This window comes from Schistocerca americana, chromosome 2, assembly GCF_021461395.2.
Source record: "Schistocerca americana isolate TAMUIC-IGC-003095 chromosome 2, iqSchAmer2.1, whole genome shotgun sequence".
In the NCBI taxonomy this organism is placed as follows: Eukaryota; Metazoa; Arthropoda; class Insecta; order Orthoptera; family Acrididae; genus Schistocerca; species Schistocerca americana.
The window spans coordinates 389182725-389202016 of NC_060120.1; positions in this window are offsets into that span (position 1 = coordinate 389182725).

Consider the following 19292-nt stretch of genomic DNA (forward strand, 5'->3'; position numbering starts at 1 on the left):
ACTGTTCTCCTGTGTTGGCGAGTTCGCCATGTCAACAATTTCGTCATTGTGACTATCCATCATTTTTCCCTTTTTCATCGATCGCGTAATCATTTACAAAACATACAAAACTCGTCACTATACGAAAATTACACACGCTGACACTTTGTCTCCAGCAATACCATTCACACGAAATGCTTTCCGACGAACACGATTAACGAACAATTGAAATCCTCATAATTGCACAAAATTGTCAAACCCGCATACAAGACATCAAAAATTAAATTCTGCAAAAATACCATTAGAAGAATGACAAGACAACTACAAATGTTCAATTACCAAATCTACGCATGCAATATAGACTACAATTACTAAACTACAAATTACTACAACAATACTACTCTCTGCTATTTTTACTATCAAAAGAATTCCAAGGGACGGTCCGAAGCAGTGGTCGCCACGTGCATGGGGGCTTAATTAAATATAATGCAAATAATTTTAATTTTAGTCGCTGTCTGTCCGATTACGAGATCTCGTAACCGGTTGGCCCTGACTAGTATTACTCCGCAGTCTGACTGCATAGAATAACAACAAAGAATGAAAGGAAATTTCCGTTAACACAATTAATTAATTAAGTCCCCAGCAACTATAAAAGCTACGAAACAACAAAGCACAAGTGTAACTGTTCTGTGTGTGGAAGTGTGATTCAACGTACACATCTGGCACTGTTCTTCCTCAATAACACAAGGTATTTTAAGCACCATTTACAATGAAGTAATTAAAAAAACCAGAAATACTATAATTGCACATAGAAATCACAATTACACTCTAATACATGAAAACAAGCCAGATGCTTTGTTGACTGAACCTGTGACCAAGAGGCATTGTTAGTTAGGAAATTTAAAAAAAATAAAAAAAAATTTTTTTACCTTCATATATATTGACGAAAAATACACTCTGATCATTACAACATCCCCATTCGAACAGCATCGGCTCTCTAGCCCATCAGAACAACTACACACGACATGCTCACAACTAGTACTGCTATCGACATCCTCTCAACAAGCACTGACTACGGCAACCTCAGAACCACTACTTCCCACAGCAACTTCTGAACGAGCACTGCCAGTGGAGGCGGCGGAATAAAACTGTTTGGCGCCATCTCTGGCGCTGTGACTCAGTGTAGCCACCTTTCAATGTATGTGACATATTCTATATTTGTGGCATTGTGATCGTGTAAGTGTATTGAGTGCTTCTATGTCTGTGTTACTCCATTTCACTACTCTAAATGAGTAGGTCAATATTGGTATAGCATAAGTATTTATAGCTTTTGTCTTGTTTCTTGCTATCAATTCTGTTTTCAGTATTTTTGTTAGTCTTTGTCTATATTTTTCTTTTAGTTCTTCTTTAATATTTGTATTATCTATTCCTATTTTTTGTCTGTATCCTAGATATTTATAGGCATCTGTTTTTTCCATCGCTTCTATGTAGTCGCTGTGGTTATCCAATACGTATTCTTCTTGTGTAGTGTGTTTTCCCTTCACTATGCTATTTTTCTTACATTTGTCTGTTCCAAAAGCCATATTTATATCATTGCTGAATACTTCTGTTATCTTTAGTAATTGGTTGAGTTGTTAATTTGTTGCTGCCAGTAGTTTTAGATCATCCATGATTTTGTGTTGGTATGTTCCAGTAATATTATATCCATAATTTGTATTATTTAGCATGTTGGATAGTGTGTTCAGAGCAAGGCAGAACAAGAAAGGACTTAATGAGTCTCCTTGGTACATTCCACGCTTAAACTGTATTGGCTGTGATGTGATATTATTTGAATTTGTTTGGATATTAAGTGTGGTTTTCCAATTTTTCATTACTATGTTTAGGAACAGTATCAATTTAGGACCTACTTTGTATATTTCCAATATTTGTAGTAACCATAAGTGGGGTACACTATCAAAAGCTTTTTTGTAATCAATGTATGCGTAGTGTAGCGACCTTTGTTTAGTTTTAGCTTGATATGTCACCTCTGCATCTATTATCAGTTGCTCTTTACATCCCCACGCTCCTTTGCAGCAGCTTCTTTGTTCTTCATTTATAATTTTGTTCTGTGTTATATGTATCATTAATTTCTGTATAATGACTGAAATTAATATTTTGTATATTGTTGGTCCCCCCCATGAACCATGGACCTTGCCGTTGGTGGGGAGGCTTGCGTGCCTCAGCGATACAGATGGCCGTACCATAGGTGCAACCACAATGGAGGGGTATCTGTTGACAGACCAGACAAACATGTGGTTCCTGAAGAGGGGCAGCAGCCTTTTCAGTAGTTGCAGGGGCAACAGTCTGGATGATTGACTGATCTGGCCTTGTAACATTAACCATAACAGCCATGCTGTGCTGGTACTGCGAACGGCTGAAAGCAAGGGGAAACTACAGCCGTAATTTTTCCCGAGAACATGCAGCTTTACTGTATGCATGGAGAGCTGCATCAAACCAGTCTCAGGACTGAAGACCACAACAATAACAACATCAATATTGTTGGTAAGCGTGTTATGGGGTGATACTTTGCTGGGTTTGCTGTGTCTGCTTGTTCTTTAGGTTTCATATAAGTTATTCCTTGTGTAAGTGTATCAGGTAATGTGTATGGGTTTGCAATGCAACTGTTAAATTATTTAGTTAGATGTTAATGTGTTGAGGTGAACTTCTTTAGCCAGAAATTTGCTATTTTATCTTTTACAGGGGCTTTCCAATTGTGCATAGAATTAATTGCTCAGGTGACTTCATGTTGCAAAATTATCACTTCAGGCATTTGTGGTATCATCTTGTATGTGTCTGTTTCTGCTTCTATCCACCTTGCATGTCTGTTATGTTGTACCGGGTTTGACCATATGTTGCTCCAGAAGTGTTCCATGTCTGTTATGTTTGGTGGATTGTCTATTTTAATGTGCGTGTTATTTATCGTCTGGTAAAATCTCTTTTGGTTTGTGTTGAATGTTTGGTTTTGTTTCCTTCTGTTTTCCTCTTTTTTGTATCTTCCAAGTCGTTTGGCCAATGCCTGTAATTTCTGCTTCTTTTCATCAGATTTGTCGAGCGCTTCTTGTTGCGAGATTTTACCTAACTTTTTTCGTTTCTTGTCTGATATTGCATTTCTTATAAATTGTGTTAGCTGTCCGATGTCTTTTCTCAGTTTTTCTACTCTGATCTTTAGCCTGTGTTGCCATGCTGGTTTTGTGGGTATCTTCTGTGTGTTGGTTGGTTCTGATCTCTGCCTAGTGTGTATATTTAGTGTAGTGAGTGCTCCTATATAAACCAGTAGTTGTAACTCTTCCATAGTTGTATTTTCATTTATTTTGTTGTGTATGGTTGTGTTGATAGATGTTATTGTTGTTTCGACTTGTTGGTTATTTGGTGGTGTATGCAAGAATGGTCTAATGTCTGTATTTGTGTCTTTATATTCTACATATGCCAGCTGAAATTTTTCTTCTATATCTAACATGTGTGTCACTTTGTGTTCTATTTGTGCTTGTTCTGGTGGCTGTCTTAAGATTTCGTTTTCCTCTGATTGTTTAATTGATCCGTGTTGTTCTTTGTTTGGTTGCTCTGGGATGTCTGAGTCCATTACTGTATTTTCTTCTTCTTCTGATTGCACGTTATTTTGTTCCAGTATTTGTTGTACTTGTTGTTTGATGTTTTCTAATTCTGACTGGGGTATCCTGTTATTTTTTATTATTACACGGATCTGACCAGCTAGTCGTTGTTCTGTTAAAAACTTTTATTCTGGGTGTTTGGTAGTAAATGTTGTGTATACTTGTGATCTGTATCCAGCTGTGTTGGTTCCTATGTTTGTTGCTTGGTAATAACAGAACATGAGGTGTCGGTTAACTTCATCTGACCATCTCATCCACTGTCTTTGTTTACCTTCTAGAGTGGTTGCAGGAAGCATATCCTGCAAAACACCTCTATTTAGATTTAAATCATTTTCCGTGTGGCTAGCAGTGTCGTTACCATTGTGGACGGGCATAGGGTACAAGCGTCGTCCCCAACCACGAGAGCGCTTGTCCGAGACTTCTTTAGTTCTGTCCTGAACCAACTAATCACACTAAAAGGGTGGTTAGCCCTATTAGTAGTTTGTTCTTTTCGTCACCTTTTATGACTGGCAGAACATACCGGAGGCCTATTCTTTTCCCGGGCCTCCACGGGATTTATTATTATTATTATTATTATTATTAGTTTCAACAGCAGCACCAGTTGTCCGTTGCTGAACAAATACAGATAGTATTAACTTTATTAGTGTTGGGCACTATTTTTTACCTTGTCTCTACATACGTTTAACTCATTTTTAATTCTATGAACTGGATGAATCACCTATTACTTTCTCTGCGGGTAATGTGGAAATGGAAAGTGCTACAGATATGTGGTTTTCACAGAATGAATTGTTAGCCAACCAACAGATTGTAGTAATACTTAGAAACCTATTTTTCTGTGGAAACATACATTGTTTTAAGTGGAACATTGCCGACTGACATTTGAAAAAGTTTTTTACCTTTATCTTTAATTTTTTTTATTTTCTTTGTTGGTTTAAAGATTTTATTTATGTCATTTATTTAGTGAAGTTTTTTAAGAAAAGTTAATAGAAGAGCTAAACTTCTAGTTTTGTGTTTTCCAAAAAAAATGTTCAAATGTGTGTGAAATCTTGTGGGACTTAATTGCTAAGGTCATCAATCCATAAGCTTACACACTACTTAACCTAAAATATCCTAAGAACAAACACACACACCGCCGGCCGCGGTGGTCTAGCGGTTCTAGGCGCTCAGTCCGGAACCGCGGGACTGCTACGGTCGCAGATTCTAATCCTGCCTCGGGCATGGATGTGTGTGATGTCCTTAGGTTATTTAGGTTTAAGTAGTTCTAAGTTCTAGGGGACTGATGACCACAGATGTTAAGTCCCATAGTGCTCAGAGCCATTTGAAACACACACACCCATGCCCGAGGGAGGACTCGAATCTCCGCCGGGACCAGCCGCACAGTCCATGACTGCAGCGCCCAAGACCGCTTCGCTAATCCCGTGCGGCCTGACATTAACAAACTAAAAGTAGCTTAAATTAGAATTTCAATGGTGGTTGTTACAGGATTCGTGTGCAGGTGTGTTCCTTGAGTGCACTGCGACCAGGTAGTCAACTAGTGTGTAACGGTTAAAGTAGTAGTTCGTGAGTGGTTGATGAGATTCACAAATGCAGAAAACGCCGACATGTTCCTGGTGCATGGAGAGTGTACGAAGACTGCAGTTCGTTCTTGTATGGTGTATGCGGCAAGATGTCTCAACTGACATCAACTATTTCAGTAATTACTTATCAATTTGTTCCACCAGTTACATAATTTGTAGCATCTAGACAACGTAACAGAAGGCTACTAACAATGACACAAGAGCGAAAACAAATGTTCTTGCTGCTGTTGCAGTTATCCGCCTTTAGCTCCCATGCAGTCGCACGAGGAAGTGGCCTGAGTCAAGCAAGTGTCCTGCACATTCTCCATCGACATAGGATCACATCTTTCTCTCCATCAAAAGCTATATGGAACGATGATAAGAATCGTGTTAACTTCTCTACATTGGTATTAAGGCAGGATGCTCCAAATTGATCATGTATCTTGTTTAGTGGTGAACCCTCATTTACCAATCATAGCTAGGTAAACCATCGAAACATGCACTATTTGTCTGTTAATAATCCCCATTGGCGTTGTCGGGTGGAACGCCGGAGTCCAAGGAGTGTAAACGCTTGGTGTGAGATAGTGAACCATCAGCTCATAGGCCCATTTTTCATTCAAACACTGAAAGCGCACCAGTATCACAGCTTTTTAACACACGATATTCCACCGATGCTAGAAGAAGTTCCTCTGCAGACCAGAAGAAACCCATGGTTTGAATCAGATGGGTGTCCAGCCCATAGCGCACGAAGTACTACAGCATGTCGTCACGAATTGTTTCTAAATAGCTGGATTGCGGCCCATTCCCCGGATTTGACCCCTCTATTTAGTTTTCTTTGGGGAAAACTGAAACACACTGTCTACAAGGAGACACCAACTACACCCGATGATACGCAACTACGTATCAGTGCAGCCTGTTCGAACATCTCCGCTGAGATGCCAGCACGTGTGCAGCTGCCGTTCTATACCAGAATGGAAACACGTATCGCCGCTGATGGTGGTCATTTTGAACACAAACTGAGATGAACTAAAATCCTGCAACAAATAGCAGTGACAATCTAATTTACTCTAACTATAGTTTGTTAATTTCAATTGGCCTTGCTCCATTCAAAAAAGTATATGTTTGCACAAAAAATACACTTCATAAGTATTATTACAATCGGTTGATCGACTAACAATACGAGCCCCTGACTACCAGTCCATTTTATGACATATGCGAAAGAGCAGACACCAATCAGGACGCAAGGGAATTAAAGATATTAGGTGCCAGTGGGCACTGATTTATATCAATAGGGCAAGTAGAAAATTGGGCCTGAACCGGTATTCCAGCCCAGCTCCCCTGTCTACCAAGCTCGAATTCTTACAGGAATCGGTGATAGGCCGCGAGTGGGGCTAATGAACAGGGCCATTAAATCAGTAGTGTGTGGTGTAAGTTGAGAAATTGGGTATGACGAGAGGCGTGCGAGGGTAGTGGTGACCACTGTATCCGGATGGCGTAGTGGTCAGCGCATCTGCCTAGTAAGTGGGAGACCCGGGTTCGAAGGACAAATTTTCAACTTTCCCGTTGATATAAATCAAAACCCACTGTCAGCGATTGTCCTTTAATTCCTATGTGTCTTAATTTTTAGTTCTATTAACACTGTTTTCTTATTATTTGTCATGCTAAAATTATGGTTGTTTACTTAGTAATTAGGATGTAAAAAATACTGTATGTGTGAAACCGTGGTCTGTTCTAGTAGAGGATGTGAACGCCTAATCTGATTAGGTTAAATAAATAAAATGAATTGTCAAGTAGGACATGAAGAAAATACATGATACAGTATGATCTGGGAGCCATAAATAGGAATTAGCGATTACTTAAAACGTGAAGTCAGTGGAACAGCATAGTTAGCAGGTCAGTAACTGCCTTGACCAGGAGGTGGATTCAGTCCCTATTCACGACACAAAATGACCACAAACGATCTTTAGTCAGCGTTTGTGAACAAGTATCGTATCCGTTTTGCCTTATTAAAAGCATATCAAAGGAAATAAAAGGTAAGAATGTGATCAGGAGCCGCTTCTCTCTCTATCTCGCCGGCCGGAGTGGCCGTGCGGTTCTAGGCGCTACAGTCTGGATCTGCGTGACCGCTACGGTCGCTGGTTCGAATACTGCCTCGGGTATGAATGTGTGTGACGTCCTTAGGTTAGTTAGGTTTAAGTAGTTCTAAGTTCTAGGGGACTGATGACCACAGCAGTTAAGTCCCATAGTGCTCAGAGCCATTTGAACCAATCTCTATCCCTCTTTTAACATTTACTGTGTCGGACTTCGTCCGCTGTTCTCATGATTTGGAATTTTATTTTATTTAACTTTCTGGCGATATATGTTTTCTATCGCCACAGTTATCAGTCAACCTCAGGATGTTTTTCATACCTAAGCGCCAACAGAACCTTGTGCGGGTGGAGTCTACAAACTCATATTTTACAGCTCTTTTACTTATTTTGTACTAGGTTCCGAATAAATATGAAGAACTTTACTGTAGTTAAGTTAAACATTTTCAATGTAAGACAGTTAGCCCGAAATTGTTCTGTTTCAGAGTAGCCTCTCCATCCCACCATGAAATTATGTAATGTTATCTTAAATCTGTTTTGGAATACATTTGATATTGATGTTAAATAAAGCATCCCTTTTCTTTATAATTATGGTATAATATTCTAGAGTCATTTTGAGTACACTTAACGATTTTGTGCATTCGTTTATTAATTAAACAGTCAATGTACAAGTCACGTGAGCTGCTGTGCAATAGCGACGCCTAGGGACTAATACTCCAGACAGCCCATTCACCGCTGCAAAGCAGTCTAATATCGTATGTTTCGTCAGAGTCAGCCTATCTATTACAACTGAGCGTATGGTACTTCATTTTCGTATGTATACGACGATACTTATTTGGCTAATTATTGTGACAGTACCATTTTTTCATGTGCAGTTTCACTGATTAACGAACATCTACCTCTACATCTGCAAAAGTACTCTACAGTTCACACATAAGTGCCAGCCAGAGGGTTAATCGAACCGCTTTCGCACTATGTCTCTACCGTTCCGTTCTCGAAAAGCTCTGATTTCTCTTAGTTTATTATGATGGCTATTGTTCCAAATATAGGCGGGCGTCAATAGAATATTTTTCCATTCGAGGAGAAAGTTGACAGTTCAAATTTCCAGAAAATATATCGACGCAACGAAGTACGTCTTTGCTTTAAATACTGGCACTCCAAATCGTGGATACACGTAAGTTGATTTCTGAAGATTTTACTTCGTAATTGTGGTATAATTTAGTGAAAAATTGCCTCCGTATTTTATAGGCCTGAAAATGGTTGTTACGAACCGAAATTAATTACTCAGTCTATTTTTATAAACATTGTTGGGAATCGTAACCGGAATAAAACCAATCACTGGCAAAATTTTACACCGACTCTGTTGTGGTTTGCACCTTGGTCTAGGGATAGTGTCTTTGCTTCGTAAACAAAACGTCCTCGGTCCCGTGTTCGCAACCCGCCACCGGTTAAATATTAATTAATAATCAGCATTGGCGGCCGAAGAATCCTGGTTTAAGAAGTCACCCTCATTCTGCCAACGGCCCTGTCAAAGAGGGCGGGAGAATGGAGAAAGATTCAGGGCACTCTCTTGACCTTGGGGTAGGAAACTGCCCCTAAATGCGGAAGAATCAGCAATGGTCAACGTGATGAGGATGCAGAAAGCAAAGGAAACCACTGCATTAAAGATACACAACGTGTATCCAAAGGACATGCGGCATGTAATTGAAAAAGTGTCATGATGATCTCTCCATTGGCAACAGATTCGGGAATAGTCCCCTATTCCTATCTCCGGGAGAGAACTGGCAAGGGGGAGGTGACCTTGAGAAAATCATTGAATAACCAACGGAAGGATAACGTTCTACGAGTCGGGGCGTGGAATGTCAGATGCTTGAACGTGGTAAGGAAGCTAGAAAATCTGAAAAAGGAAATGAAAAGGCTCAATCAAGATACAGCAGGGGTCAGTTAGGTGAAATGGAAAGAAGGATTTCCGGTCAGCTGATTATAGGGTAATATCAACAGCAGCATAAAATGGTATAACAGGAGTAGAATTCGTTATGAAAAGGAAAGTAGAACAAAAAGTGTGCTCCTGTGAGCAGTTCAGTGATACGGTTGTTCTTATCAGAATCGACAGCAAAACAACATCGACAACAATAGTTCAGGATACACACTGATGTCGCAAGCAGAAGACGAAAAGATAGAGTAGGTATATGAGAAAGGCATGAGAGAGGAGAAAGACTAATTGAGTTCCGTGATAAGTTTCAGCTAGTAAGAGCCAATACTCTGATCAAGAATCGCAACAGGATGAGGTATACGTGGAAAAGGCCGAATGATATGAGAAGATTTCAGTTGGATTACACCAAGGTCAGACAGAGATCCCGAAACAACATACTGGAATGCAAGGCGTACCCAGGAGCGGATATAGACTCAGATCACAAAGTAGTAATGATGAAGAGTAGGTTGAAGTTCAAGACATTAGTCAGGAAGAATCAATATGGAAAGAAGAGGGATACGGAATTATTAAGGAATGATGAGATACGCTTGAAGTTCTCTAAGGCTATAGACACATCAGTAAGGAGTCGCTCAGTAAGCAGTACAGTTGAGAGGAATGGATATCTCTAACAAGGGCAGTCACAGAATTTGGAAAGAAAAACGTATGTACAAAGAAGATAACTGCGAAGAAACAATGGGTAACAGAGGAAGTATTTCAGTTGGTCGATGAAAGAAGAAAGCAAAGGAATATTCAGAGTAAGTCAGGAATACAGAAATACAAGTCGCTGATGAATGAAATAAACTTGAAGTGCAGGGAAGCTATGAGGAAATGGCTACATAAAAAATGTGAAGAAATCGCAAAAGAAATGATTGTCGGAAGTACTTATTCAGCATACAGGAAAATCAAAAACATCTTCGATAACATTAAAAGCTAGGGTGATAATGTGAAGAGAGCGTTGGGAATTTCACTCTTAAATGGAGAGGATAGATCGGATAGGTCGAAAGGGTACACTGAAGGTCTCTATGACGGCGAAGAAACAGATGTCGATATAGAAGAGATAGTGGATCCAGTAATAGAAACAGAATTTAAGAGAGCTTTGGGGGACTTAAGATCAAATAAGGCGCAAGGGATAGACCACATTCCATCAGCATTTCTGAAAACATTCGGGGAAGTGGCAACAAAACTGCTATTCACGTTGGTGTGCAGAGTGTATGAGTCTGACTGCATACCATCTGACTTTCGGAAAAATATCATCCACATAGTTCCGAAGACTGCAAGAGCTGACAAGTGCGATAATTATCGCTCAATGAGTTTAACTGCTCATGCATCCAATAGAATGGAAAAAAGAATTGAGGATATGTTGGATGACGATCAGTTTAGCTTCAGGTAAGGTAAAAGCACCAGAGAGGCAATTCTGACGTTACGGCTGATAATGAAAGCAAGACTAAAGAAAAATCAAGACGCATTCGTAGGATTTATCGACCTGGGAAAAGCGTTCGGAAGTGTAAAATGCTGCGAGATGTTCGAAATTCTCAGAAAAATAAGGGTAAGCTATAGGGAGAGACCGGTAATATACAATATATACAAGAGCCAATAGGGAATAATATCACTGGACGACCAAGAACGAACTGCTCAGATTAAAAAGGATGTAAAATAAGAATGTAGTCTTTCGCTCGTACTGTTAAACCTGTGAATCGAATAAGCAATATTGAAAACAAAAGAAATGTTCAGGAGTGGAACTGACATTCAAGATGAAAGGTTATCAATGATATGATTCGCTTATGACTTCGCTATCCTGAAGGAAAGTGAAGAAGAATTACGTGATCCGCTGAATGGAATGAACAGTTTAATGAGTAAAAAATATGGACTGAGAGTAAATCGAAGAAATACGAAAGTAATGACAAGTAGCAGAAACGAGAAGAGCGAGAAACTTGACATCAGAACTGATGGTCACAAAGTAAAGTACATGAAGTTAAGAAATTCTGCTACCTACGCAGCATCATAAACAGTGATGGGCGGAGGAAGGAGGACATAAATGGCAGGTTAGCACTGGAAAAATGCGCATTCCTGGCCAAGAAAAGTCTACTAGTATGAAACATAGGACTTAAATTGAGGGAGAAATTTCTGAGAATGGAAGTTTGGAGCGCAGCATTGCATGGTAGTGAAACCTGGGCTCTGGGAAAACCAGAACAGAAGAGAATCGAGGCATTTGAGATGTGATGCTATAGACGAAAGTTGAAAATTAGGTGGAAAGACAAGGTAAGGAATGAGGAGGTTCTGTGCAGAATCGGAGAGAAAAGGAATAAGTGTAAAACACTGACAAGAAGAAGGGGCAGGATATTAATAAATCAGGAAATCATGGGAGCTCTAGAGTGCCAAAACTGTAGAGGCAGAAAGTGATTGGAATACATCCAGAAAATACACTCCTGGAAATTGAAATAAGAACACCGTGAATTCATTGTCCCAGGAAGGGGAAACTTTATTGACACATTCCTGAGGTCAGATACATCACATGATCACACTGACAGAACCACAGGCACATAGACGCAGGCAACAGAGCATGCACAATGTCGGCACTAGTACAGTGTATATCCACCTTTCGCAGCAATGCAGGCTGCTATTCTCCCATGGAGACGATCGCAGAGATGGTGGATGTAGTCCTGTGGAACGGCTTGCCATGCCATTTCCACCTGGCGCCTCAGTTGGACCAGCGTTCGTGCTGGACGTGCAGACCGCGTGAGACGACGCTTCATCCAGTCCCAAACATGCTCAATGGGGGACAGATCCGGAGACCTTGCTGGCCAGGGTAGTTGACTTACACCTTCTAGAGCACGTTGGGTGGCACGGGATACATGCGGACGTGCATTGTCCTGTTGGAACAGCAAGTTCCCTTGCCGGTCTAGGAATGGTAGAACGATGGGTTCGATGACGGTTTGGATGTACCGTGCACTATTCAGTGTCCCCTCGAAGATCACCAGTGGTGTACGGCCAGTGTAGGAGATCGCTCCCCACACCATGATGCCGGGTGTTGGCCCTGTGTGCCTCGGTCGTATGCAGTCCTGATTGTGGCGCTCACCTGCACGGCGCCAAACATGCATACGACCATCATTGGCACCAAGGCAGAAGCGACTCTCATCGCTGAAGACGACACGTCTCCATTCGTCCCTCCATTCACGCCTGTCGCGACACCACTGGAGGCGGGCTGCACGATGTTGGGGCGTGAGCGGAAGACGGCCTAACGGTGTGCGGGACCGTAGCCCAGCTTCATGGAGACGGTTGCGAATGGTCCTCGCCGATACCCCAGAAGCAACAGTGTCCCTAATTTGCTGGGAAGTGGCGGTGAGGTCCCCTACGGCACTGCGTAGGATCCTACGGTCTTGGCGTGCATCCGTGCGTCGCAGCGGTCCGGTCCCAGGTCGACGGGCACGTGCACCTTCCGCCGACCACTGGCGACAACATCGATGTACTGTGGAGACCTCACGCCACACGTGTTGAGCAATTCGGCGGTACGTCCACCCGGCCTCCCGCATACCCACTATACGCCCTCGCTCAAAGTCCGTCAACTGCACATACGGTACACGTCCACGCTGTCGCGGCATGCTACCAGTGTTAAAGACTGCAATGGAGCTCCGTATGCCACGGCAAACTGGCTGACACTGACGGCGGCGGTGCACAAATGCTGCGCAGCTAGCGCCATTCGACGGCCAACACCGCGGTTCCTGGTGTGTCCGCTGTGCCGTGTGTGTGATCATTGCTTGTACAGCCCTCTCGCAGTGTCCGGAGCAAGTATGGTGGGTCTGACACACCGGTGTCAATGTGTTCTTTTTTCCATTTCCAGGAGTGTAATTGAGGATGTGGGTTGTAAGTGCTACTCTGAGATGAAGAGGTTGGCACAGAAGAGAAATTGGTGGCAGGCCGCATGGATGAAACCAGTCAGGAGACTGATGACTCACAAAGAAAAAAAGTTGGGACTCGTGACCCAATGAATGAGTGTCATACTGCAGTGTGCCTATGTTTCTAAGAAGAACGAAGCAGTGTTCCTTCGGACAAGCCTGCATGTCCGAAGGAAAATTCCATCGTTCTTAACAACACAGACTCTGCGATTGTGTCTTTATCCTTCCCCTCCCGCAGGTGGTTCGAGTCCTCCCAGGGGAAGGGTGTGTGTGTTGTTCTTAGCATAAGTTAGCTTAAGTATGTAAGGTGGCGTGGTCCCCTGGCCTTCATTTCTTACGTATTCCGTCCTCACAATCGTATTCTGCACAGTAAGACGCTTCATTCGAACCCAAACTCGATAAAGTAGAGACAATTTTGTATGAATTCACATAAGCGATATGCAAATCTAATAAGTAAATCGCAAGTGCGCACCGAGGCTGAAAACGTCGAGGTTGGCATACACAACATGATGGCCACAGGAATTTTCGTTCTAGGGAGGCGGCCGGCCCACTGGGAGGTCCGTCCCTTCAGAGGGGTAGGCGCACACCTACTTCAGCCTAAGCGACCACCCAGAGAGAGGACAGCTTTTGCCAGAGCAAAGTGATATCGACCCCTGTGTTGAACTTAAAAGCAAATTCCGCTAAGTTGTGTGGGAGCGCCCAGAAAGCGCATTTTGTCATGGACCAACTGCATAGTTACGTTCTCACAGGAGGACAGTATATGCCTAATAGAGATGCTACATATTTCGGCATCGATCGACTCAAGCGAAACTTCATTCTCCTATTTAAAATAGCAACGCTGATTGGCAGAATATTTCTGACACAAAGAGCCAGAGGAGTGAGGGAAGACAGCGAATGATAAACCCTTGCAACTTTTCCAAAAAAAGGGGAAGTTCAATTGTCGCTCTTGGAGCAGGAACACGCAACGAGAGCAAGTGCACTCATATGTGTACGCAAAGAGCGAAGAACGAAGTCTCTCCTCAGCACTTCACTGGGAGAGCACCTCTGTCGTTAGCGAATCGGAGTGATACTCTATATTGAGTCGCTCGCGATTAAGCGTTGTTCACTGTGTTGGCCGCCACACTTATTGTGCGGTGTGAACATGGACAGAGTACTAGTTAAATGCGTGCAAGCGAATATTGAGTGGCATCGTGGTGGACTGGTTATCTGACCGATATACCACGCCAGTAGTTAGACTAGGGGCAGATAGGAGCCCTTGACTTCATCAAGGTATAGGGAGAGTTTGATTGCCGAAGGTCAGTCCAGATAGAAAGAGATAGTTGTGTTATTTTTCAGCAGCGAGCAACGCAGGCAGCAGGTCACGGTATTGTGCGCTACAGCGTATGTGAGCCCCAACTGTCCCCCATAACATTACACTCCATTACACTTCTCACACGACAGCCTTGACTGTAACTAGAAAAGTTATTCAAGTTGTGTAGGCGCGGCTCTCAGCCATTCTGCCGAGTAAATAACATTCTTAAAGAGAAGGGAGAAAAGGACCTTTCCATACTTTGTAAAATAATAGCATTCCTATCCATAAGAGGCAATCTACTGTTCCAAAAAGAACCTGGACATTTATTAATTTATAAGAAAAAGTTTCACTTGATTTCTCAGAATTTTTTTTGCAATAAATAATATTTTTTGTTGATTTAATGTTTTTCTTACACTAACTAGCAATACTCCAGTACCCATATATTCTACTAGTTAATTAAGAATGTAGAATATTAATGTGTCTTTTCATTACAGCGGACGATCGCAGAAGATATTTGTTGCTGAAAGTTTTTCAAGCAATTCTTGTTGGTACATTAGGAGCGTCTGTCTGACTTCTGCAGTAGTGTGAGGTGGAAATTATTTCTTGCAAGAGCCAAAGGGTACTTGTTGGATCAATCCATTGCGCAACTTCACAAAATAAAACCCACACACTCACAAGTAGTGTGTAAGTCTAAGGACCGATGACGTCAGCAGTTTGGTCCCTTACAAACTCACACACATTTGAACATTTGAACTTTATTTGCAGATACCGGGCAGCGCCTTTCGATTAAACTATCCTCCCCTCTATGGGATTTACATAATGTACGTTCAAGTACAGGTTGTGACGCAAGAATGACGACATATGGAAGTTTGGGTTCAGCAGTGACTTGTGTACGGATTGCCTAAGCGGTTAAGCGACAGCTCGGGTAAAGCGGGAATTCCCGGTTCGAGTCTCGCACCTGCACAAATTTTCAGGGAAGTTGCGTGCACGATCTGACGATGAATCATGCAAACTTTGTACTGTGTGCTGCCGTATATTATCTGTTTATGTGCCGCAATTTTTGAGCTGGACATGGGTTCTTAGTGCAGCACTCGACTAAAAGATCCTGGGACACACCTAACAAGCGCAGACCAACGCTCGTTATTCTGCCGCGTGCTTTAGATCCAGTTGTGTGTGATGAGAACCCACTATTCTTACTTGTGCAGCAATGTTTTGATGCTGCAAATCACCGGCTCCAAGTTTCGGACCTTTTATCTTCATTCCCACTTCCACTATTTGCAACAGTTTTTTGAACTAGATCGCAGAGTTGGATGAAGACCAAGAGCATCGATGTCTGTCATGATCGCGTCTGCTCTGACTAAGCAGGGGCTGTCACCGGTACACCAAGGAGCCTTTGCGTAATGGCCACGTGGAGAGACACCACCCGCTGGTCGCTGCCGGCCTCTAATCAGCTGGGGACCGCCCGCCAATCACGCGCAGCAGGTCCCCCTTCATTAACCAACACGTCAATCGTGGCAGCCAATTGCTGCTTGTCTGGACCCGCCCCCCGTCTCTGTTTCCGTAACCTCAATACATGTCACCTCAAGAAACCACTGGCATCGAAAAACAAGTTAGCATCGACACAGAACAGGGAGAATCAATTAAAAAGGCATCGCAGAAATTTCTGTAACAAAGGACGCCGTGATTTTAAAATTAATTAACATGAAGGCAAAGTTCGACAGAACAATACAACAAATATTGAGGCTTATTGCAAAACCTGTAACAATGGAATGTATACAGAAGTTTGGAAGCCTTCGTCACAAAAGCTGTTAAACATAAGGCGTTGTAATTGAAACACGTATAGCCTACAAATATTTTGCTGAATATTTGTGTCTAGTGCTATTTCATTTGGGTTGTTTGTGTTACTAGCTGCTGTTTCACATATTGTTCGAGTTTTATTTCACATCTTGTACAGAATGAATTCGTTCTGGGGCACAGGAAAAAGTCAAATGGGGTCAGATGTGGTTTCTATCGATAGAGAGGAAGCGTTGCCACTGAATCGATTATTGACTGAAAATGGTTATGTTCCGCTACTTGGAGACTATTTACAGCCGTTCATGGACGTCATGTCACTGGGCCACAACTGTTTGTGATTGGTTTGAAGAACATTCTGGACAGTTCGAGATAATGATTTGGCCTGCCAGATCGCCCGACATAAATCCTATCGCACATTTGTGGGACATAATCAAGAGGTCAGTTCGTGCACAAAATCATACATCGGCAACTCTTTCGCAGTTATGGGCGGCTATAGAGACAGCATGGTGCAATATTTTTGAATGAGATATCCGACGACTTATTTAAACCATGCCACGTCTAGTTGCTGCACTACGTCGACACGCATCCCATGACTTTTGTCAGCTCCTAATATATGAAGGATTTAGTGTACGAACTGACCTCTCGATTATGACCCATAAATACTCAACGGGATTCATGTTGGGAGCTCTGGGTGGCCAAATAATTTGCTCGAATTGTCCAGAATGCTCTTCAAACCAATCGTGAATAATTGTGGTCTTGTGACATGGCCCACTGTATCCATTAAATTTCCATCGTTGTTTGGACCATGACCTCCATGAACGACTGCAAATGGTCTCTAAGTAGTGGAACATCGAGACAGGAACCCATTAACGCCAAATTGTCCAACACGTTCGTCATACGTTTCATATTGATTTCTGCGGTTATTTGGCATTGTTTGCTTGTCTGCTAGCATCGACAATTGACGCTAACGCAGCTGCTTTCGGTCATTAAGTGAAGGCAGTCGGCCACTGCGTTATTCGTAGGGAGGGGTAATGCCTGTAATGCGGTGTTCTCGGCACACTTTTGACCCTTTGGATCTCGGATTACTGAATTCCCTAACGATTTCCGAAATGGGATCTCCCATAGGTCTAGCTCCAACTATCATTCCACATTCAAAGTCTGTTAATTCCCATCGTGCGGCCATAATCACATTGGAAATGAAATGATCATATGTCGTTATCGGAAACAATATCACATGAATCGCATGAAGTACAAATAACAGCGCCGCCAATTCAGTGCTCTTATATACCTTGTGTACCCGATGGCACCGCGATCTGTATACATGCAAATTGGTATCCCATGACTTTTGTCACCAGCAAATATATTACCAAGATATGACCAGGTCGGTAGGTTAAATATCGTCTCCAGACCACATGTTGTATTATGAATGGAGCTAGCAATCTACTTCACCGTTGCATCGTCCATAACATCCTCATTTTAAATCTTCAGCTAAAATCCGCGATGTTCAGCCACGCCGTCTGTGATAGCAATTGAAACACAGATCCTGTACAGAGAAACGTGTGTGTAATTATTTCCGCTACAATCAACAACTGCAAACAAAGTTTTGCCACATATAGTATTGTATGTGCAACAAGCAGTGTACAATGCCACTGCATCATCCAAAACAGTCTTATTTAAAATTTTTAGGTAACATTTGTTATATATACAGATAGCTGTCACAGATACTGTGGCTGTACATAACAGATTTTACCTGAAGATCCAATTATAATTCCGAATGCTTGATAGAGAGGACATGCTCAAGACGCTTCTGCTGCGCCGCGCTGAGTGGCTGTGCGGTTTGAGGCGCCATGTCACAGATTGTGCGGCCCCTCCCGCCGGAGGTTCAAGTCCTCCCTCGGGAATTGGTGTGTGTGTGTGTGTTGTTTGTAGCATAAGTTAGTTTAAGTTAGCTTAAGTAGTGTGTAAGTCCAGGGACCGATGACCTCAACAGTTTGGTCCCTTGGGAATTAACACACATTTCATTTTTTCGTTTCTTCCTGCTGCAGCCAGTGAAATGACCATCTCCTAACGTTAAGCGCAGCCAATTTCACAACGAGCAACACAGAAACAGCATTCCACGACTTGATAGTACACCGGGTTATCTTTATCCTGTCTAACCAGAAAAGGCATGGGACAAGTCAACGGTCTTGAAAAGTAATTCAGATTTACTTTTAGGAATTTTTTTTTTAAATTCTTGGGTTGGACAAGAAGAGTGTAAAAGTTAATGTTCTTTAACAGATTTTTTTTTAGTTTTACCTGTTCTGAAACAGGGATTGCTTAAAAACCTTTGTTCTTAGCAGAATCTTATTTTTCTCTAAAACTGAGCCTTTATTAAACTAACATATGCAATTAAAGGTACAATTAATCCTCTTTTCTCAGGATCTGATTTTGCGCTTAAATTGCGAAAATATCAATCAGACTTTGCTAATGAAATAAATAAATAATTGACCTTCGAGTTAGTTTAACCAGCTCAGTGAGATTAATACTGAGGAAACGACCCTGATGAAGGAAGACTATAAGGTAGCAACAGCACTAGGCATCCTTACATAAGCACGTCGATGGTGCTAGATTAAAGAAATTAAATTGCAGCAGGAGTTAAGGAGGTAGCTTAGAGTACAAATTCGAACACACACACATCAAAAAAGGTTTTGCATCACCTCGGTTCCAGGAACGTCTGAAGACAGATGTTGACTGTGGATATTGTATCACAGAGACAGTCTCTTTGACTGTTCAGAGATGTCACAAAACCCGCCCAAAAATATAAACAATCATGCATGAGCAGCGCCTATTAGACGGAGGGGTCCTACAGCCGGTCAGTTCCAGTCATACCACCAGCAAGAAGGTACACGGCTCGTGTTTTCTGTAGTTCAACCATGCGTAGACGGTCAATACCGGGGTTCGATAGCGTCCGCATTGTTAATTTGTGCCAGGAAGGGCTCTCAACAAGGGAAGTGTCCAGGCATCTCAGAGTGAACCAAAGCGATGTTGATCGGACATGGAGGAGACACAAAGACATAGTAACGGTCGATGACAT